General features: G+C 43.9%; 1 pseudogene; it reads right to left on the bottom strand.

The window, feature by feature from the left end:
- Window positions 1–346: 346 nt before the first annotated feature.
- The window catches only part of LOC123492908, a 41,990-nt pseudogene continuing 18,364 nt past the window's right edge, over window positions 347–23,972 (bottom strand).

The raw sequence follows: 23,972 nt of genomic DNA, 5'->3' as shown, positions 1-23,972 counted from the left end.
CTGTCCAATAAGAAATGCCTGCTTTCTTTTCTGTTGCAAAAAGTTTTTAGAGGTTTTTCTATGACGTGAACTAATTAATATATCTATGCCATATTTTTTATGGAAATATTGGTGGGTCAAACTCAATCAAAAAAGCGAATATGCATCAAAACCACTACACTACACATTGAATGCACCATAATAACCAATCCCAGAATTTGTTTTGAGCAACACACACAAACGTTAAAACGTTATAACTCTTTTGTGCTATTATCAGTTTATAGGCTACTTCCCATATTTTGCTCTTATTGCATTAAAACCACGGTAGTTGAGCATACTTTTGTAGAGTAAAGTTTATTTAACTTCAGAATCAATTTCAGCATCAGTCTACAACATTGCTAATCATTGTTAAGAGTATTGGGATGCAGCCCACACATGTTCTGAGTGCAGTTGCATTAACAACATTCTCCGGTTAAGAATAAAGCAACAATCTATAAAGCTACAGTTCCATGGGTTATTACAGTCTGACGTCAAACAAACTAAATCAACATTTATGGAGACAGACTTTCTGTAACACCCAACAAAATTTAATTATGTTTAATTGCAAAACTAACTTGAACTATGAAATTGATAATATCAATGTATTATTCATATTCTGGTAAAAATAGAAGAAAAACACTGCAAATGCTGCTGGAAAATTTTAACCAGTTGTGCGTGTACACACCGTTTCTATGAAGTAGTTATGGTTGGTTATACTGTATGACTACAAATTCATATTTTGCAACAGTATAATACAAAATAAGTGTTAGCAGTTGATGTTATTCTTCGACAACACAGACCCCAAAACAAATCAGGGGGAGAAAAATATATTTATTCAAAGAGAACAAATCATAGTTGTTATGCTTGAAAGTGGATGTTCATTCTTCCCTGTTCTCGTTGTTTCTCCACTGAACAAAGAGACAGGATGTAGTTAATACCAAAACCTAGCCTGTGGTTGACCTATTATAATTCATTGCTGTAAAATTGTGCCAATGGCCAAATACAAAGTATCCCGTTTCAGGCTTCAATGTATAGATTGTTTGGAACAATGAGAACTTGTCCCACGTAGTTTTGAGTCCGAGCTGGAACCCCTACACAGATGTTGAACTGAAAAACAACTAGTTCCATTGGTCTCTAGTTCTCTATTACAGAAAAACAACTAGTTGCATTGATCTCTAGTTCTCTGCGTTGTATATTTACATTTTTGAATATTCTTACAGAAGGTTTAGGCCTACTGTAGACATGAGCAACATTTTGCGATTTCAATCTTCTGAATATGCTAATTCTGCATTGGATCTGGAATTTTCAACTCCCTACTTGCAGTAAATATCATATTTTAACTTGGCCCCCAGTTTAGTGTGAGCCAGGTACTTTTCAAACTCCTCGTCCATCTGTTTACTTTGGGCTTCACTTAGATGGTTCTTCCAATCTCCAACTTCACCTAGGTAGAAAAGAAAGAGGGAAAAATCAAAGGCGAAGCTCATACTACTGTATACAATTAAACAAATGTTTTTAAATAATACTATCATTTGGCAGACTTTCTTCCAATATAACACACAAATTCAATGTGACTTGTGCAGGAATTAAACCCACAATTGTACTACAAATTTCAATTCATTTTAAATCCGTGTGGGGCATATTCTAATTTCACTGTGCAGAGCACATTGTTTGCACATTTGACCATGCACTTCCCAAAATTCGGTATACCCATTTTGAGTAATGTGCGCGCATCTCCAGAAACAGGTTTTCCAGATTTTACACACCTTGGAAGTCACACCAACTCCCCCAAAGTCACCTCTGGTGGACAACAGAAATAATCTCAGGGTTGAAATCTAGATGCTATGAACCTGCATTCTCAGGTTGTAAAAGCTATATTTAAGGTAGGCTTTAGCGGTGGGAAAGTGCTTGTCTGAAGTATTTCAAAAATAAAAAATCAGAATCATCATGTAAAACAGTCAGCCTATAGGCCAATGGAAATGTTGGCTAATGTGCTTTGTTAAGATACTTATGTAATTGTGGAATGGGAATTATGTAACGATATTGCATATTTTTTAAGAGTTTATATTTGACCAAATGTATAGCTTACTCGCCAATGTGAGGCACGTGGTAGAATAGGCCTAAATTGTGTTAAATTATCCTACATTTTAGAGCAGCCTAGATTGTATTTGAAGATCCTAAGTACTTAATTACTTTCTCCACCAACCATGGAGTATGGGCCTGAGGGCACACAGACATGCAATCTCCAGACAAACCTTGGCAGTAGAATGGCCCGTACTGAAGAGCTCAGTGACTTTCAACGTGGCACCGTCATAGGATGCCACCTTTCCAACAAGTCGTTCGTCAAATTTCTGCCCTGCCAGAGCTGCCCTGGTCAACTGTAAGTGCTGTTATTGTGACGTGGAAACGTCTAGGAGCAACAACGGCTCAGCGGCGAAGTGGTAGACCACACAAGCTCACAGAACGGGACCGCCGAGTGCTGAAGCACGTATAAATGGTCTGTACTCGGTTGCAACACTCACTACCGAGTTCCAAACTGCCTCTGGAAGCAACGTCAGCACAAAAACTGTTCGTCGGGAGCTTCATGAAATGGGTTTCCATGGCCGAGCAGCCGCACACAATCCTAAAATCACCATGCGCCATGCCAAGCGTCGGCTGGAGTGGTGTAAAGCTCGCCGCCATTTGACTCTGGAGCTGTGGAAACGCGTCCTCTGGAGTTATGAATCACGCTTCACCATCTGGTAGTCCGACGGACAAATCTGGGTTTTGTGGATGCCAGGGGAACGCTACCTGGCCGAATGAATAGTGCCAACTGTAAAGTTTGTAGGAGGAATAACGGTCTGGGGCTGTTTTTCATGGTTCGGGCTAGGCCCCTTAGTTCCAGTGAAGGGAAATCTTAACGCTACAGCATACAATGACATTCTAGACGATTCTGTGCTTCCAACTTCGTGGCAACAGTTTGGGGAAGGCCCTTTCCTGTTTCAGCATGACAATGCCCCTGTTCACAAAGTGAGGTCCATACAGAAATGGTTTGTCGAGATTGGTGTGGAAGAACTTGACTGGCCTGCAGCCCTGACCTCAACCCCATCGAACACCTTTGGGATGAATTGGAACGCCGACTGCGAGCCAGGCCTAATCGCCCAACATCAGTGCCTGACCTCACTAATGCTCGTGGCTGAATGGTAGCAAGTCCCCGCAGCAATGTTCCAAAATCTAGCGGAAAGCCTTCCCAGAAGAGTGGAGGCTGTTATAGCAACAAAGAGGGGACCAACTCCATATTATTGCCCATGATTTTGGAATGAGATGTTCGAAGAGCAAATGTCCACATACTTTTGACCATGTAGTGTACACTCACCGGCCAGTTTATTAGGTACACCATCTAGTACCGGGTTGGACTGCCCTTTGCCTCCAGAACAGCCTGAATTCTTCGGGGTAGTCTATAAGGTGTCGGAAACGTTCCACATGGATGATGTTTTGGATGCTGTCGCTATGGCATCATACAGTTGCTGCGGATTGGACGGCGGTACATTCATGCTGTGAACAGCCCATTCCATCTCATCCCAAAGATGCTCTATTGGCCACTCAAGTAAGTCATGTTCTAGGCTATGTTTTTCCTCTCCTCAGTTGTCCAGACTTAGTAATCACGTGCCCACTGGAGCCACTTCTTCTTGTTTTTAGCTGACAGGAGTGGAACCCGGTGTGGTCGTCTGCTGCAATAGCCCATCCGTGACAAGGATCGACGAGTTGTGCGTTATCAGATGCCATTCTGCACACCACTGTTGTACTACTCCGTTATTTGTCTGTTTGTGGCCCGCCTGTTAGCTTGCACGATTCTTGCCATTCTCCTTCGACCTCTCTTATCAACGAGCTTTCGCCCACAGGACTGCCCCTGTAAACCTTAGACACTGTTGTGCATGAAAAGCCTAGGAGGGCGGCCATTTCTGAGAAACTGGATCCGGCGCACCTGGCACCGACGACCATACCACGCTCAAAGTCGTTTAGGTCACTTGTTTTGCCCATTCTAACATTAAATTGAACAGTAACTGAATGCCTCGATGGCTGTCTGCCTGCTTTAAATAGCAAGCCACAGCCACGTGACTCACTGTCTGTAGAAGCGATCCATTTGTGAACAGGGTGGTTGGTGTACCTAATAAACTGGCCAATGTTATATTATCTGATTACTAAAAACAAATGATATCAGATATTTTGATACCCTTAAATATATATTTTTTTATATTATGTTATCACATTGAACTAACTGCTTACCGTAAAGATATTGATGGCAAAAGGTGTAATTTCAACTGTTGCTGACTTATTGCAACGATACGGGTGCACAGAGGAAAGGGAGATTGTCTGCATAAAACATCAGATGAGTTTCGAATGCACACAGGAGACACACACACTTTTGATGCAGAATCAGATGTTACACACACACGTAGAGGGGTGCACAGTGAAATTAAAATATGCCCCTGAATGAATGACTATTCTATCCCGGTCCAAAATTCTGGCATAATTCTGAATCCTGGGTCAGATCTGATATTATTGTCACGTATCTCGTGAATGTGTAAGTATAACTGATTTGCCCGTAAGGACCCGAATGCAACTGCTGCAGTAGAGAGAGAGAGAATTGTATAATTTATGCTGCTGCTCTTGCTTTTCACGAGAATGGCTCATGTAGCTTGTTGTTGTTGTTGGCCAATCACAAGTCATCAAAGCAGCACTACAGTCAAAGAGCCTCCGTGTGTAGCAAGCAAGTTAAGAGATATCTAGTGAAAGATGGAATTTAAATGACGGAATTAAAAGTTCAATGAGAAGGACAGGCTGCAATGACCAAGAGCCAACATGTAGGCTGCTACTTACTAATTTGAATGCAGTTGTTATTTTTAGCTAATTGTAGAAGGACAGGAAGAAAGCGCCTTAAAATGTAGCCTACCTAGCTAACTAGCTTAAATAGCTAGCTTCCTTACTCTATTTGATGCAGTCAAGACAGGTACCATGTAATCAGGTGGGATGATAAATAATATATGGTTCTGGTTGTCCTCGGGTCCGTTCAGAATGGGTCTCTATATTTAAAAAACATATTTATCGGGTCCGGGTAGGAAAGCCACAGGTCCATTTGGAACGGGTCCAACTTTTCTTGAATAGGAAAAAATAATATGATTTTTTATCTTTTCATAATATTTGTACTATGTACTTGAGCTGGTCTCCTCAAAGATGAGTACACCTCAGCAATTTATAACTCTCTTTCCCAGAAAGGTGAGTTCCAGACCTTTCTAGAACTATGTAGGATTACTAATTGTTTTTGGCCATCTCATCAAAAATAATTACTTTTGGGTATGTCTATTTAGGCAGAAATCATACAAGCTAGCAGACCCGGTCTCAGGGAGTTCTAATCTGGAGAACCCTTTGATCTTCACTAAGTTAGGTAAATCTGCTTTTTTGCACCTTACTTGTGGAATAATCTCCAAAACTCTTAAATTGGAAGAGTTGGTGCCTCTAGGGCAATTCAGACAGCTGAGGGCCTTTTTACTGAAGAATGGGTTTGTTTTATATGACTGTTTTGCTTTTTGTGTATTGATGTGTATATTGATGTGTTTAAACTGTACACGGAGTATAACAAACATTAGGAACACCAGAATACTTTTAGTTATGTCTATTTAGGCGGAAATCTACATTTTATATTATCATTCAAGAGGTTAACCGGTCAATTGCAACTAACATTGTCTCAACACAAGGTGATTTCTTGTTAAACTATTAATATATGCTAAAATCACCCACACTGCTAATCTCAATAGCAACCACTATTGGCCACCGTATTACTGCTCCCTAAAGCTGTTGTTGGTGTTACATTTTAGTCCTGGAACCTACTATTTGAGCAGACTAAGCACAGACTTAACTATTTGACAATCATTCCGTACAACGGAATTGAAGTATTTCCTTGTTTACCACAGATAATCTACTGTAGCAATTTACTCTACACATTTTATGAATGGAAAGCTCATGTTGGTGTACTTATGTTCTCATTTCCAATTCATGTAATCCATGAAGAACTACTTGTCTTAATACAATACTGTAATTTCTTATTTAATATATATATATATCCCTGAACTGTCCACATCTAAAATTGGTAACTACATCAAGCCAATCATTGAGTTAATATAATTTGTTTTCATTCAATTATAGTTTAATCAAAGATATTTCAAGTGACAAAGTATACTCTAATGTGTCACATTCATATTCTAATCATGTTGACATTTAAGATGAAATGTTTGTATGAATATATAATCCTATATTCTTACCATAAATAGTTGCGATTTCCAATGTTACTGATAGGTCGATAATATAATTGGGGATGGCAATAGAGAACCTAAATGCAGCTGTCTGCTGTCTAACTCACTTGACATATTCACAACGTGAGATCAACTGGTCTGCTGTTTTATTCTTGTGGGTTTTTGGTTGCAAGCTAATTTGTTTTAACATCCTGCTGCATGCAATCTCCCGTTAGTACCGGTAGTATTTTAAGAAATCCAGCACTAACCTGCATCTGTGCATTACGTTCTGCCTGTTGGTTGCAACTTGCAATTGACCTAACCAATTTTAGGATCTTACCTCAACTTTGTGTTTTTACCACCATGAGGCAAAAAATCCATTTAAATTACAGGTTGTAATGCAACAAAATAGGAAAAAGGGGGATGAATACTTTTGCAAGGCACTGTATATACAAGGTGGTGTCAGAGGAAGGCCCAAAAAATTGTCAAAGACTCGCAGTCATCCAAGTTATAGACTGTTCTTTCTGCTACCGCACGGCAAGTGGTACCGGAACGCCAAGCCTAGGTCCAAAAGGCTCCTTAACAGCTTCTACCCCCAAACCATAAGACTGCTGAACAATTAATCAAATGGCACCCGGACTATTTACATTGACCACCCCCCCCCCTCCCCCTTTGTTTTTAACACTGCTGCTACTCGCTGTTTATTATCTATGCATAGTCACTTTACCCCTACCAACATGTACAAATTACCCCAACTACCCCCGCACATTGACTCGGTACCAGTACCCCCTGTATATAGCATTGTTATTGTTATTTTATTGTGTGACTTTTTATTTAGTAAATATTATCTTAACTCTATTTCCTGAACTGCATTGTTGGTTAAGGACTTGTAAGTAAGCATTTCACGGTAAGGTCTACACCTGTTGTATTCGGCGCATGTAACAAATACATTTGATTTGTACAATCATGTGTGATAAGTGAATTTGAAGGGCGAACTCTGCCTGGGTCAATAGTTCAACAAGGCAACATTAAACATGTTGTTCTATATCGTGGAGCTCCGCCCCATAGGGTAGCTCTGCTCCTATTGGTTTACCCACTGCCCTAAGGCAGCATCAGCCTGAGACAAAATTATGCACACACCTGCAGCCAATAGGAGTACAGGTGTCCCTATAAGAGGGGATGCCTCCCCTCAATCAGCCTCCCTTTATCTTCAGCGACTGGACTAGACTGGAGAAGCCAAGAAGACACGAAGAAAAGACTCAGGACGAGATACGCCGTCGATTTTCCAGATCATCGACGTCGCCCCAGAAATGAGCACACCTGGAGATTTTCCACCCCCAAAAGCTCTCTTCAGAGCTCAATGCAGATGCTCCTCCATGGCGGCTGGCGACTCCCATGACTTATGTTTCGTGTGTTTGGGGTCTCAGCATGCCAAAGAGGGGGTCAGCAGTCCCCCTAACTGCGCCTCCTGCGCCCTCCTTTCTATAAAGGAGAGGAAGCAGCGCTGGGCGTTCTTCAGGGAGGATATCCCTCTAGAGGATGTACTGTCGATTTTAGCCTCTGCGGCATCATCTGACGGCGCAGACTCTGGAGATGATGGGGACTATGAGGAGGAGGCAGGCATTCCAATGGAACAGTCTGACCCCGTCCCTCATACTTTCAAGCCCCCCTTTCCTTTGGTTAGTGAGAGGGCTTGTAGTTCCTATGGCGATGACGACACGGGCTCTGAGAAATCAGAAGTCCTTCGCTGCAGCTTCTCTGAGGTCGGACTTTTCCGGACTCATTGAGAGAGCTGCCAGGCGACTGGAAATAGCGCTGCCCCCTATTCCCTCCGCACCGGAGGTAGATTTAATGGAGGGCGGCCCCTATTCCAGGCCAAGGAAAGCGGCAGAGCCACTGGCTCCAGCCATGCCCTCTTTGGCCAAGTACGTCGAGGGCTCATGGGAGGCACCTCTAGCGGCGCGTTCGCCAGTTAAGTCGTACCTCCCGTTCACTAGAGTGGAGGGAAGGTTCCAGGGCCCGGCAAGAGGAATCCCCAGGTTAGAGAGAGCCATGGCGGCGTATCTCGTACCGGGTTCGAGTCCTTGGCCCTCTTCCAAAAAGGCCACTCTACCATCTCAGAAGGACCGTCTCACAGCACAGCTGTTAGAGAAGTCCTTCAATTTGGGAGCCCAGGCTGTAGCAGCAGCCAATAACATTGCCCTCTTGGTAGCCGCTCTGTCCCGTTTAACCACGGGTAAGACTGAGCTGGAACCAGAGGAGGTGGAGGAAGCGTCCAGAATTTCTGGCGCCATCTTGCACCTAACACAGGCTTCGGCCGTCTGCTCGGGGAGGTCCATGGCTACTTCGGTGGTCACGGAGCGACACCTCTGGTTGTCTCTGACGACCATGAAAGAGGCAGACAGGATGCCACTCTTGAACGCCCCCCTCTCTGACGACGGGCTCTTTGGAGTCGCCGTCAAAGAGGCGACGGAGAGGTTTTCAAGGCTGGACGAGGAGAAGAAGCAGCTGGCCAGACACCTGCCACTGGCAGGGAGGTTAGGCCCTGCACCCCAACCCCAAAGGCCGTCCACTTCCGCTGCCCAAGGTAGACAGGGATCTACGGCGAGGCGGCGTATCCGGCGCCAGTCAGCGGCTACAGGAGGCAGGAGAGCGGGCTCTGCCCCCCCAGCAGCCACGGTGGCCCCAATGACACAGCCGGCGAGAGAAGTTGTGAGAACGCCGACCTGGCACCCGAAAGGAGGCCACAAGAGGAGGCGCACATGACGGGACGCGGGGGAGTGGATGGAGGACACGTCGGGATCGAACGTGGCCACTGTTCCCCCCCACCCTTCGGTTGAAGGGATGGGTGATGATGTTGCTTTATGTGATGTATGTAATGAAGAGTTGGCTCCACCTGACTTTGTCAAAAAAGAGCCCCTTTTCCATAATACGTCCGAGAGCGTTCATATCTCACCCTCTCTCTCTTACCACTCTGAGCGCCGTTCAGCCCACGAAGGGTGCTTGCTGAACAGGCACTTAGGGTAGGTATAAATAACACTTCATGTATAAGGAGTGTCTCTCATAGCAGGTTGCAGTCTCAGTCAGGAGACAGGATGACGCAACCGCTATTTGGGGATGGCGCACTATCGCAGACTAAGGTCTCTGTTAGTGCGATTCAGACCCATGCTGCGTTCACGGAGGGCCTGATTACTACGGTTACGGGAATAACCAACGTATCGGCGCCCCCGTTTCTCACAGAACGCGCTGATGCTCACCACGCTGAGTGTAGCTCAACCCACCAGAGGTGCAGAGCTGAGCACACACAGAAGGTGAAGGTTAAGAAGGTATCAAGGCGCCGCCTTGTGTTACCTCATAGAGACCTCATATTACAGACTCCTAGGAGTATTGTAGTGAGGGGCTCTAATAGCGAATTGCAGTCACAGCCAGATTCTGGAATGATGACGCAATCGCTCGCTGGGGATGGTGCTCTGTCGCAGGCTGTGGCCTCGGTCAGTGCAGTTCAGACCCGTGCTGCGTTCACGGAGGGCAGGAATACGACGGTTACGGGTTTAACCAATGTCTCTGCCCCTCCTTCTCTCTCAGAACGCACTGATGTTTCCTCTCCCTTTCATGGGAGGCCCACCTTGGGCTGTTCCACCACCTCAGTGTTGGAGAACAGCGGTGGCAAGGGCCATAGAGAAATACAGGTCCTTCCTACTGAATGTACCACAGCTTCGCGCTCGCCCGCTTCCTCTGCATTGCTGGCAGTGGCAGCGAAACTGTACCCTCTCACGCTGGCTAGAACAGACGTTGCAGAAGGGTTATGCCATCCAGTTCCATCGGACCCCACCCCCATTCCAGGGAGTGGTGGAGACGGTGATGAAAACGCCCGAAAAAGTGGCCGCTCTGGTTTCAGAGATTACGGAACTTTTGGCGAAGGAGGCGGTCACAGTAGTTCCCCAGGAGCAAAGGAACAAAGGGCTATATTCGCCCCACATCCTGGTGCCCAAAAAGACGGGGGGAATGAGGCCGATATTGGATTTACGCATTCTCAACGAGAGCGTAACCAAACGGCCCTTTCGAATGCTAACGACAAAACGTCTGCTGGAATGTGTCCAGAAGGGAGACTTTTGTACAAGCATAGACCTGAAGGACGTGTACTTTCATGTGCCGGTACAGCCGCGTCACAGGAAGTTTCTGCGATTCGCCTTTCAAGGGGTGGCGTACGAATACACGAGGATGCCATTCGGGTACGCCCTGGCACCTCGCACGTTTTCCAAGTGTGTGGAGGCGGCATTGGAACCGTTGCGTCGTCAGGGAATAAGGCTACTAGCCTACCTAGACGACCTACTGGTTCTCGCCCCGTCAGCAGAGCTGGCGATCACTCACACGACACAGACAGTGATTCATCTCACACGTCTGGAGTTCGCTGTGAATTGGAAAAAGAGCGCGCCCTGGCCCAGTCATCAGATTGTCTACCTGGGGATACAGCTAGACACTGTAATGATGAGGGCTCGAATTTCGGACCCTCGAAGGGTAGCCTTGTTGCTAGCCCTGAGGAAGTGTCGTCCGAATCACACGGTGACGGCGCTGTCGATCATGTCACTCTTGGGTCTCATGTCGTCAGCCCACTCTGTGGTTCCGCTGGGACTCCTGCACATGCGCAGGATGCAGCGATGGTTCGCCCAACTAAGATTAGACCCAGTGCGTCAACGTCATCGGTTGGTGGTGGTTCCCCTCTCGCTCAGTGCAGATCTGAACTATTGGAGAAACCCGCGCATTCTCACGCACGGAGTTCCGATAGGCAAAGTGTCCTCCTACATTCCAGTGTTCACAGATGCCTCTCTGACTGGATGGGGAGGGACATGTCAGACCCAAGCGATAGGAGGTGTGTGGCCTCTTTTGAGTCGCCACATCAACCTCTTGGAGTTGGAAACGGTTCGACTGGTTCTGACCCACTTCGCGTCTACCCTTCGGGGTCGCGATGTGCTGGTCTGGTCAGACAACCGGACCACAGTAGCCCACATAAATCGCCAGGGAGGAGTCAGGTCTCCTGCTCTCCATCGGGCGGCAGAGGAATTGTGGCTGTGGGCTCACGAGCACCTTCGCTCATTGAGAGCAGCACACATTCTGGGCTACTTGAACGTAGGAGCAGACCTCATGTCGCGAGGGGGTCCTCGAGACGACGAGTGGTGTCTGCATCCGGACATTGTTCTAAAAATGTGGGAACAGTTCGGGAGAGCCGAGGTGGATCTATTCGCGTCACGCGTGAACGCGCAATGTCCCCTATGGTTCTCTCTGAGGGAACAGGACGAACCGCCACTGGGAAGAGACGCATTTGCGCACCACCCGTGGCCGAGAGTTCTTCTATATGCATTCCCTCCGCTGTCCTGCATTCTCCCACTGTTAGCCAGGGTGATATCAGGATGGCTGTCAGTGATATTGATAGCCCCCGATCGCCCAGGGGCTCCTTGGTTTGCGGAGATGAGTCAGATGTTGATTGCGCCACCTTGGCCAATTCCACATCGACGGGATGCATTGTCTCAGGCGGGGGGTTCGATAGGGCAATTGCCCATAATCGGCCAACCACTGAAGGCTTGGCTCCTAAGAGGGACGGGCTAGAGCGCCGTGGGTTATCTGATGCAGTGATCAGGACCATACAGGGTTCACGTGCTAGTTCCACTTCCAGGATGTATGCCAGTAAATGGAAAGTTTTTTCACGATGGTGTGTCACAATGTGTAGACCCCATGAGCTGTCAGGTTGAGAGTGTTCTCTCTTTCCTACAGTTTATGTTTGATAAGCAGCGATCGCCCGCCACCATTAAGGTGTTTGCAGCTGTGATTTCAGCTTGTCACGAGGGGTTTGGCAGAGACAATGTCTTCAGCCACCCTCTAGTGAAACGTTTCTTATTGGGAACGCGGCGGCTTAGGCCAATGCCTAGAGCCACGCTTCCTCAGTGGGATTTGGCTTTGGTACTCGAAGCGCTATGTAAGTCGCCGTTTGAGCCATTGAATCAAATACCCCTCAAGATGCTGTCTATGAAGACGGCACTGTTGCTCGCTTTGACTACTGCTAAGCATGTCAGTGATTTGTGTGCTCTTTCGACGAGACCCGACTGCCTGGCCATTAATGGCGATCTGAGCAGAGCGGTGTTACGTCCTAACCCGGCATTTGTGCCGAAGGTTATTAAGAGTTCATATAGGTCACAGACCGTGGAGCTGTGGGCTTTTTCTCCCCCTCCTCATAGGGAGAGGAGTGAGGAAAGGCTCCATCGCCTGTGCCCAGTGCGCGCCTTGGTGTGTTACGTTGAGCGCACAGCAGCGATTAGGTCATCGCCTCAGCTGTTTGTGTGTCACGGTGCAGCTGCACTAGGTAGACCACTTTCGAAACAGCGTTTGTCTCATTGGCTTTGTGAGGGCATTGAGACAGCTTATGAGGCAGCGGGCGACAATTGCCTCAGGGTATAAGAGCTCACTCCACTCGTGGAGTAGCAGCTTCTACTGCCCTTCTCAGAGGAACAGGGGTAGAGGATATATGTAGAGCGGCGTCATGGTCAATACCGTCTCCATTTATCCGTTTCTATCTCTTGGATATGTCTTCTAACTCTTTGGCTCAGTCTGTACTCAGCGTGGCTGAGGGGAGGACTTGAGCTAGGAGAGAGGAATGCAGGACTGTGGAGACAGGTCTCTTTCAGGTCCGCTTCTGATAGAAGGACATCTTTTTGACATGACTCCTGACTGACAGGTTCAGTACAGTAGAAGTCATGTATTGATCTGCCCACCAGTGATTCACTGGATTGAGGCGGAATGATGAGGGATAATAGTAGTAACCTGGGTTACGGTACTATTAGACCGGTCATGACAATTTGACGGAATGTGACATCATCTATCTGCTTGTTCAGATTAGTATGAATCATGTTCTGGAATCTGCCCACTAATCTCTGGGGTTCCATTGATTGAGTGAGGCGGCCTACCGTATACACAATGTAGAGTGACACTTTGTGTCATTCCATTAGTGGTCGGTATTATTGTGACAGGATATTGAGGTACCATCTATCTGCTAGTACAGATTAGTATGGCCCGTATTCTGGTGATCTGCCCACTAGTCATTGGTGTTGCCATTGGACTAGGTGGGGCGGGTTTTTAACCGATGACGCAGTATATTGTGACACTTGTATGGTTTACAGTGGTTGCAGTACTGCGGGAATTGGTTGCAGCCATTGCTAGGCCTGACCTTTTCATTCGATGGGAAGTGTTGGGCTCGGCAGGGAGTACATTTTGGAGCGCTACGCTCCGCCTTAAACCAATAGGAGCAGAGCTCCCCTATGGGGCGGAGCTCCACGATATAGAACGATTAGTTACCGGAGAGTAACTCCAGTTCTATGAGTGGAGCGGAGCCCCATAGGACTTAAGGCCCTGTCGACCCTCTCTAGTCTCGCTGAAGATAAATATCTCAGGAGGCTGATTGAGGGGAGGCATCCCCTCTTATAGGGACACCTGTACTCCTATTGGCTGCAGGTGTGTGCATAATTTTGTCTCAGGCTGATGCTGCCTTAGGGCAGTGGGTAAACCAATAGGACCAGAGCTCCCCTATGGGGCTCCGCTCCACTCATAGAACTGGAGTTACACTCCGGTAACTAATCATTTGGGCCAATTGAAACATTGCATGTGACTAAGAAATGTCAGTTATCGTGTTTGACCACAGATTATCCATTATATTGACCAGGTACTCAAGTGGCTGCTCTAACATTGAAAAGAAATGTCAAAAGAAATGGAATGCAGTTAGCCTGGGTACCAGTTTCTTCAGCTAATCCACTCCCTGTACTCCATGTCATGTGGCAATGAGTCTGGCCTTTCTGCCATCTTCAAATATGAACGGTCTGTCATTGGGTGTGTTCGTAAATTCACTCTGGAGTATCAGAGTGCGCTCAGAGTGTGCTCTGGGCATTCATAAATTCAGAGCATTGTCAGATTGTCAGTTCTTAAATTCTGTGCATTTCGCTCTCAGAGCGTTCAGAGCGCACACTGGACGCTCTGGCTGAGGAGTAGTTTGTTCTGAACGGCAGCCAAGCCCCAAGCTAACTGGCTAAACACAAATGAGAGAACACCTCACTCTGACTATTTTACTCACCCTAGAAGAGCTGGTTAGACTGTTATCATGTTATCTAGAGCGTTAGTGACTGTAACTGTGCTGCTAGCAACAATTGAATTACGTTTTTTTCCAGATGTTTACTAATACCTGTGTTGCGTGTTCATAAATTCATCTGTTTTTCTGCACTCTGGCACACTCAAACAGAATGCTCAGAAATCGGAGTAGATAGCCAAAGTGAATTTATGAACGCACACATTAATGAACTCGTGGAAAACAGAGGATTTGATCCTGATTCGATCACCCTCACAGCTATGCTCCAATCACAAGGATTATGCAAATATTGGAACCGGTTTTTGTTTGTCCGGTCTGTCAAAAGTTGCTAGCTCACGTCTATATTGTCCCGATTGGTGTTTTTAAATCTCTGATGAAGGATTTTGAGGCTGATTCCCTGACCTGTCAATGTCTTTAATTTGCTGTTTTTGATATTGTTATACTCTTGTGAATTCATGAATGGTTTTTACTAGATTACTTGTAGTTTTTCATGTTGTCTGTCTGTAATTTTTTGTAATGACTTGGTGCTGCCTATCTTGGCCAGGACGCTCTTGAAAAAGAGATTTTAATCTCAATGAGCCCTTCCTGGTTAAATAAAGGTTAAATAAATAAAATAAAAAATATTCTCAAAGTAAATACATACTGCATTTCCAACTACTAAACGTCTTAGTTTTGATTTTAAGCCTCAAAATACAACAACTTGCCTAGCTAACAGATAAATCGTTGTTTTTGTCTATGTTATCAATTCTAATTCTATTCTCGAGGCTCCACATGTTGTCATGGAAAACATTGAGATTGCCGAAAGGCCAGTCTCTTTGGCAATAACAAGGAGTGGCAAAGAGTGGAATTTTAGCTAAAGAGACTGGTACTAAGACTAGAAGGCAGTCAGGAGGCAAGATCAGGTGGGAACATTCTAGGCAATAAAGCTACAATATGTAACTTTTCGGGCGACCAAACAAAATGCACATAATGTGAGTTATCGATCTGTCATTCTCATTGAAACTAAGTCTAAGAAGCGGTAGATCTGTTCTATTTGTGCTATTTCTATGCTTCCCGTTCTTATATTTAGTTTTTTGCGTCTTTTACTTTCAGTTTAGTACACCAGCTTCAAAAAGCTGAAAATACAATATTTTTGGTTATGGAAAGATATTTCACAGCGGTTTAGATGGTACAATGATTCTCTACACAATGACTGCTTGTTTTGTCACATAAACTGAAATTAGGCAATCTATTTGAATTTTAGCAACCAGGAAATGGCGGAGCGATTCGACATTCTCATTGACTGCCATACAAAAACATCACCTGCTGGAAAGACAGATTTTGGACCAAGTTATCCCTCACTTCACCTCTTCACTGGTGTGATTCAGTAAATTACTACAGTAAATTACTATAGCTCCCGCCTTGGGCCAATCAGTGTAATTTTGGAAAAGCCAAATCTGTATGGGAAGACACATCATTTACCCAAGTGTCGTCAAAATCGGCCCAGTGCTTTCTGAGACATCGCGTGTAACTTACGGACGGATGGACGGACAGAGACCATTCCACAGTCCACTCCCCAATTTCATCGTGGGGACAATAACGAGAAGAATAAAGTAAAGTTTTTGTTTTTCAACATTTAACAACATTTTGTGAATACAATTTATTATAAATTTACCTTTTCGGAAAAACACATTGCCATGTTTTCCATGGGTGTTCTTGGAGCTGTCCTTCATAGCATTGAAGGTACTCTGCCCTGCAATTGTCTGGACTTGCTCTTCAGTCAATGGGAAACCAAAGAACTTGGATATCTGCTGCACCCCTTGACCTAGATTCTGAAGAATAAACAGAGTGGAGTTGAAACTTGTACATCCAACATTGTGCATTTCACAACTCTCAAAAAAGCCAGGAGGTATGTGATGTACAATATGATGTATGAAAAAAATCATAAAAAAGTGAATGTTAATGACATTTATACAACGGGTGGGTATAATCCTGAATGCTGATTGGTTAAAACCGCATTCAGCCGGTGTCTGTTCCACAAGTTGCCACCGGCTAAATCTATGATGTTAAAATGCCTATTTACTCTGTTCCATCTGACTGCGCAATCCACTTTCTCATCAGCCCAGCCAGGCAACTTATAAACTTGACCTCTACTATAAAAAGCATCTAGACATTATCTCACATTTCTTTTAGACTAACATTTCGTTTTCTACAGCAGAGATTTGAATAAACCTTGCTGTCTGTCTCTCCGACATTTGCAACATTGTTTCAATATTGAAATTCGATCTCCTGCTGTCCCATCGTAATGAACGTGTCGGGAGTCGGGACGAGACAGACAGGCAGGCAGGGTTTCTCAGCCAGTCAAAATCATGAATCAGCTGGCATCATTTTTATGGATATATACAAAAAAAGTCAATTGAAAAAAGGTCAAACAAAACGCAGCTAATTTGCAGTATTTCCAGCTTCAGTTTGAAGTGTTTGTGTTACTGTAGCTGTGTTGTTGGCTAGCTCCACTGAAAAACAGTGTCCTGACGAGTAAGCACATTTTCTATGCCAGGCGAAATCGCGCCTCATTAGCTCATTTTTATGGATGTATCTAAATAAATCTCACTAGAAAACAGTTTAAACATCTCTTGCTGTTATTCTGGCTGCACTTTTTGACGTGACTGTAAGTTAGCTGTAGTTGGCTAGCTAGCAAGCAAGGGATGAGAATGTTGCCAGCCAGTATGGCAATGGAACATTTAGAATGAACAACTGGGTCGCGTCCATAGATACAGAACGACTGGGTCGTGTCTCTAGTAACCCTAGATTTGTGTCGGGACTATATCTTCTGGAAGGATGAAACAGCATGAATAAATTAATAAAATAATGTTTTTTATGAAAATATGTAAATCATTATTTGAATATGTTGGTAACCTGTTGTATAAAAGTGATAATGCCCTCGAAGCCGGTGTTTGGAGGATATATTGGCACAGTTTGCCAGTCCTCAACTTCGTCTCGGGCCTAACAACACACATGCCAATATATCCTCCAAACACCGGCTTCTCTGGCATTATCACTTAAATAAATGTACATTACTGACACATAATTAGGGTTGTAAAACTCCCAGTAATTTACCAAATCGGAAATGTTGGTAATAAAATCCTTAAGAGTCAATTGACGCACCCGTGATTCAATATAATTAACATAATACAAAAATCCCCATAAAAATCTGTCTGTACTTGAATATTTTTATTCACGTAGTAATATATATTTATTTATTTAGGTCTGTGTCTAGTAGTTAGACCACGTGGTTCAGGAGAGCCTAATTAATGAAAAAATATATATAATCAACAATGATGTAATTTCCAATTATCTCTGGAACTCTTCCAACTATTGACTTTTCACAACTGCCACCAGTTCGGCCCCAAAACATTTACAACAAAGATATGTTGGCATAGTAAAATAAAATAAAAATATTAAGGATATTCCATGCTGAAATCCTCATGTTAAACAACAACGGTATTCATTAAGTTGATTGGTTATATTTAGGATTCTGTTTTACAGCTATGTGTATCTATTGTTTTATATTAAATTTTTCTTTATTGTATTTTATGTCTTTAACATGTTATGAAAACTCTTAGAAATTCAGGTAGTTTACTGGTACATTTCAAAAGTTAGGTCTAATATTCACTCTTTTTGCAACCCTATACATAATAATATGTGTTTTACCTCCTTCATTTACTCATAAGTGATCATCATTATGTTAGGATTGCCCATTAGTTTCTCCCAGGCCAGGGCATGGTCGAAGTAAGAACCCCAAGCCACTGTAAAAAAAGAAACACAAATACCATAAGGTGAATACATTCAACAGTCATGTGACTGTACATAATGTTTTTGTAGTGTGCTGTATTGTACCATAACTATAGTGTGATTATCCATTTGTTAGTGTGAGACTGTGGAAAGAATTTCATTTTCATTAATTACATTTATCTGACAGGGATCTGACATCAATGAAGACTTCTGTAAATGTGCCAGACGTAGTCAGCTAGCTAGTTTTCAACTGTAGTCCCTGGGGCATTTAAAAAAACAAACATTTAAACTCGCATAAGTTAGAGCACACATTTTATTTAGGAAATGTAATTTTCTAGTTGTAGTATTTATTACATTCAGCCTATCCAACACGACACTGCATTTCTGTCAAACAATACGAATGTGTTGAGTAGTTCTTTATCCGTTTTTCTCAACTTCACCCTTCACGAAGTCTGTGAAAAATGAATCCCAGGATTTGGCATTAGGCAAAACAGGGTTTGTGTTCATGAAGTGGTAGTATGATACGACTGTATCTTTTGGGTTTCGGAACACAACCAGCATCTGAAAGTCAAAATTACCACAGATAATTGTTATAATATTGGTGCAATTGAGTTCTAAAGTTTGTTGTAAAACAACAACATAATTAAGATGAACATGGACAGAATATTTTCAGGCATTTCTCAGTAAAAACCAAAAATATTTAGCAGTGAACAGTTAGTGTCGTAGTAAATATATTATGTTATAGCTTGGTCTGACTAAAATCATGTGCATGACCCATCTTGTGTTGGGGCTTCGTATTTAATACAATGCACAAAGACTTCTATCTTGTCGGCCTTATCAGCAGGTGGCTATGGACAACACCCACGCCATAGGTCTCTCAGTTCACCCAAACTCACGAGTTATTGCTCTGAGGACATACACACACACACCCCCCCACACACACACACATACACACACACACACACATCATCATTGTTAAACATACACACATACACACACACACATACACACACACACACATACACACACATACACACACACACACATACACACACACATACACACACACACACATACACACACATACACACACATACACACACATATCATTCTTAAGCACACACACACAAAAACCCCCCTTCTTTTAGGCTGAACATCTGAAGACAGACAACCCGACTCAGAGCCAATGCAATGGAAGTGACCTCGACCAACTCATCAGGACCAATCAGAAGATCAGAACTACTAGAATCAACCTACTTTATTTTATTGTATAAAATGTCAGCACACAATGTTTAGAGGCTCGCTCTCTCAGATATCTCCCTACGAGGTTGGCGAACGGGTCCGTGCACGCTATTTACAGATATCTTTACCTCTGAATAAACTGCCTCATATTATACAATTATCCACCGTGTCCGAAAGTCTCTACTTGGTCTCCGTTCTCCAGTAAACTTGTGATCATCAACAAACTTGGTAGCAGAGGGTGGTTTTCTAACTCTGAATTCGGTCCATAAAAGTTGATAGAGACAGGAGACAAGTAAGAGACGGATCTGAAAGGACGGGTGACCTGTCCGCAGGAGCAGCCGGGAATCCAGCTCGCCTCAGGAAACTGATCTAGACGGCCGTCAATACAAAGGTAAGCAGAACCTGTTAAAACAAAATCTGCATATTGTATTGTAGGATAAACCCAAATTATGATCAGTAGTACTGGGCGTGAGTATGGATTACTGATAAATTTATAACATATCTATTATGACTCAAAAGGCACATATGTAAAGATATCTGAATTCTTTAGGTTCTTACTGTTGAAATGTGACTCTCTAGGGGAGGAGTCTAGTTACAGGTTGTGGTTCACGAGAGACGGACCCTTTTATTTTTTGCTGTTGATATCTGAAATCTTAGGTTTTTACTGTTGAAATGTGACTCTAAGAGAAGAAGTCTAGTTACAGTGGTTTTTTTCCTGTTGAAATGCGGCTTTCTAGTGAGGAGCCTATTACAGAGGTTTTGGTCCACAAGCGATGGACTCTTTTATTTGATCCACAAGAGAAGGATCTGGTGACTTGATAAAAAGATTCAGATAGTCGGGTTGAGTTAATTCCGTGAGAATCCAAGTCCAGAAAAGGTTCTCCCGACTAGACGCCAGTTGAATGGTTTAAACGACTGGGAGTCTCCTTGAGGAGAATCAAAAAAAATAATAAAAAATACAAGTTCAGATAGTCGGGCAATTTGGTTGACGTGGCACTCAACTATATGTACTGTGAGGAACTTAAACTGAATTCGTGTGTTGATGCTGATATGTAATGAAAATGTAATTGTTGAAATGATAACCTGAATGTTGTGTAAGATTGGCCGTTTCATGAGACTAACTAGTGGATAACTTTTAAGAGGACCACTGAGTCCTATTTTGCCTGTTATGTAGCCGCTGCGCTAAAAGCTGACTTGAACTTTTTCCCTCTTGGGGTGTTGGTATTTAAATAATTCCCAAAATTAAATTGATAATTATTTTGGGAGCGCTCGAGTTTGCTAATATATTGTTCCAAAAGGGCGATTCTGATACCTTTTGGGAAAATATATAATAACTCGAATACCTGAAAAACAATAATAACTTTTGCAAAATAATTCCCAAAATTAAATTGATAATTATTTTGGGAGCGCTCGAGTTTGCTAATATATTGTTCCAAAAGGGCGATTCTGATACCTTTTGGGGAAAATATATAATAACTCGAATACCTGAAAAACAATAATAACTTTTGCAAAATAATTCCCAAAATTAAATTGATAATTATTTTGGGAGCGCTCGAGTTTGCTAATATATTGTTCCAAAAGGGCGATTCTGATACCTTTTGGGAAAATATATAATAACTCGAATACCTGAAAAACAATAATAACTTTTGCTAAATAAATCCCTAGAATTAGATTGATAATTATTTTAGGAGCGCTTGGGTTTGTTAATGTATTCTTCCAAAAGGGCGATTCTGATACCTTTTGGGAAAGTATATAATAGCTCGAGTACCTGAAAGACAATAATAACTTTTGCAAAATAATTCATGGGATTAAATTGATGATTGTTTTGGGAGCGCTCGGGTTTGTTAATATATTGTTCCAAAAGGGCGGTTCTGATACCTTTTGGGAAAATATATAATAATTCGAATAATTGAAAAACAATAATTCCTTTTGCAAAATAATTCCTAATAATAAAGCATTGAACATTTTTTGTGTACGAGGGTGGGACATCAGAGATAAATCTCAGTCAGCGCCAAGAATACATTGCTGGATTCGGCCAGTGACGGGCTAAGAGCACCAAGATAGTCTAATAAACTGTATAACCATGGCAACCACTACCGTCCCAAAACTCAAATTTAATGAATATCTAGATCAAAGAATACAGGATAGAGCGGGAGGGAAAGAACAGTATAAGACAGTAAAGAAAGTGTGGGAGGGAGTGAAACTCAAATGGACACAGGCAGGTTACTTTAGCGGGGGTGCCCCGTCTAAAGGGCAACTCACCTCTATGGAGATAGAGCTAGGGGAGGCAGTGAGGGAAGGAACAGAAAGTGAAGTGAAAAGGAATAAGTCTCACTTATTCAAGAAGGAAGGGACTAAACACAGAGAGAGAGCAGAGGCTGAGCTAAGGATAGGTACGTGGGCAATTGAGGAAACACGACGAGCACACCCATACAAGAAACCAGACATGATGGGTGTGGTGATTGAACCCACAACTGAGACAACACCAATAGTGGGGACACAGTCCATGAGTGACATACCAGCGCCCTCAGCACCACTGTATCCGACCCTGCCACAGGAAGCGAAGAGCACACCACCCGCATACACACCCACTCCTCCAACTAACCCTTATAACCCATTCCTAAGTCCTGCAGTGGTACAAGCGCCTGTGTTCGTGGTGCAAGGAGGACACCTAGTGGGGAACATGGCACTAAGACCATACCATTGCTCTTCCAATGGGGCCCTTCCAATTTGAAGCATCAATTCCTATATTGTCCCAACTGTCCAATCAACCTATTAGGAAGGGACCTATTGTGCAAACTGAAATGTTCAATCTACCTTACCGAAAAGGGTGTGGAGGTTTCCATTGATCCCATTACCTCCACACCAGTTCATCCAGTTAGGGTGCTGATGCTACCCATCATCCCAACCCCAGTGCTCTCCCTGACCCAAGAAATATACTGGTTGAAGTGCATCGAATCCGGCCAAGGAACCCCTGAGGTTCAATTCAAGTTCAACCAGCTGAGACAACTCATTTACACATTTCACCCATACAAGACTCCTCAAGCTGAAATTCACTGTACACTTAATGTGACTGATAATGATGTCAACCCATATACCGATGACTGGGATGAAAACATGATGCACCTGACACCAACAATCAGATGTTGTACCATAGTGTGTGGACAGGAAGGAGTGGCTGCTCCGGTTATCCTACCTTCCCATTTGAAATCCTGGTACCTACTGGGCGAAGAATCTGCTCCCCATGTTACACTGGCAGTTGGAAACGGTTTTGAAGCAAGGAGCCTTGGGCCTATGATCAGAAGAGCATCCAAACTCCAGTGGAAACCACCCAAACTCCAGGAATAACCAAAGCCACCACTGAGAACATGTGGAGGTTTATGACAGTTGACACAGAGGAACATTGCCTTCCTGAACGTTTGACTCTCCCAAGACACCATGGTAAACCTTACACAGACCACCCCTCATCACAAGCACTGCTTTCCACCATTGATGAAGGCATATGGACACACACCCCATTTGATGTTGGACAACTACAGGTGGCACCAGTCACCATCACCTTACTCAACCCTGATCAAATTCCTATCTACCGAACACAGTACCGTCTGAAACCTGAACAGACCAGGGGGATCAAACCAACCATAGATGGGTTGTTGGGAGCTCGTGTCATATATCGCACTGTGTCTCCATGGAACACACCAATCTTACCAGTCTTGAAAACAGGAGGTGAAACATACCGGATGGTACAAGACTTCCGAGCAGTGAACGACGTCACTGCACCCATTGACCTACCTGTCCCTGACCCTCACATTACACTGAGTAATCTCTCACCAAAACACCAATACTTCACCGTTGTGGATCTGGCTAATGCCTTCTTCAGCATTCCACTGGATGAGGCTTCACAGCCTCTCTTTGCCTTCACATATGAACATCAACAGTATACGTATTCGGTTCTTCCACAGGGTTACAGGTGTTCTCCCGGAATCTTCAATCATATCCTAAAGACACACCTGGCTGAATTGAAAATCCCTGAAGGAGTGATACTCATCCAATATGTAGATGACCTTTTGCTGGGGGCTCCCACATCTGATCTCTGTCTACAAATGACAAAAACCCTACTTGACTTCTTGGCTGTCAAAGGCTACAAGGTCAAAATGAGCAAAGTCCAGTCCTGTCGCAGAACTGTCCTTTTCCTTGGCAGAGAAATCTCAGGAGAAGGTGCTGGTCTCTCGAAATCCCACCGAGATTCCATACTCCATCATCCACGTCCCATCACAGTGTCAGGCATGTTGTCCTTCCTGGGGTTGACAGGGTACAGCCGTACCCACATCCCTGACTACACATCCAGGACTGAACCACTGAGAGAAATAGTGAGAGAAGCAGGACCAAGAAACTTACACTCCTCACTTACCTGGACACCTGAAGCATCAACAGCATTTGCTCTCCTAAAAACCGATCTCTCGGTGGCAGCAGCTCTGACAGCACCCGACTACAAAAACAAATTTCATCTTGATGTTTCTGAAAAGGAGGGGTTCACTTCTTCCATCCTT

This window comes from Coregonus clupeaformis, chromosome 17 (genome assembly GCF_020615455.1).
Source record: "Coregonus clupeaformis isolate EN_2021a chromosome 17, ASM2061545v1, whole genome shotgun sequence".
NCBI classification, from domain to species: domain Eukaryota; kingdom Metazoa; phylum Chordata; class Actinopteri; order Salmoniformes; family Salmonidae; genus Coregonus; species Coregonus clupeaformis.
The sequence above is the reverse complement of the archived record's forward strand: the minus strand, read 5'-3'. Positions and strand labels throughout refer to the sequence as shown.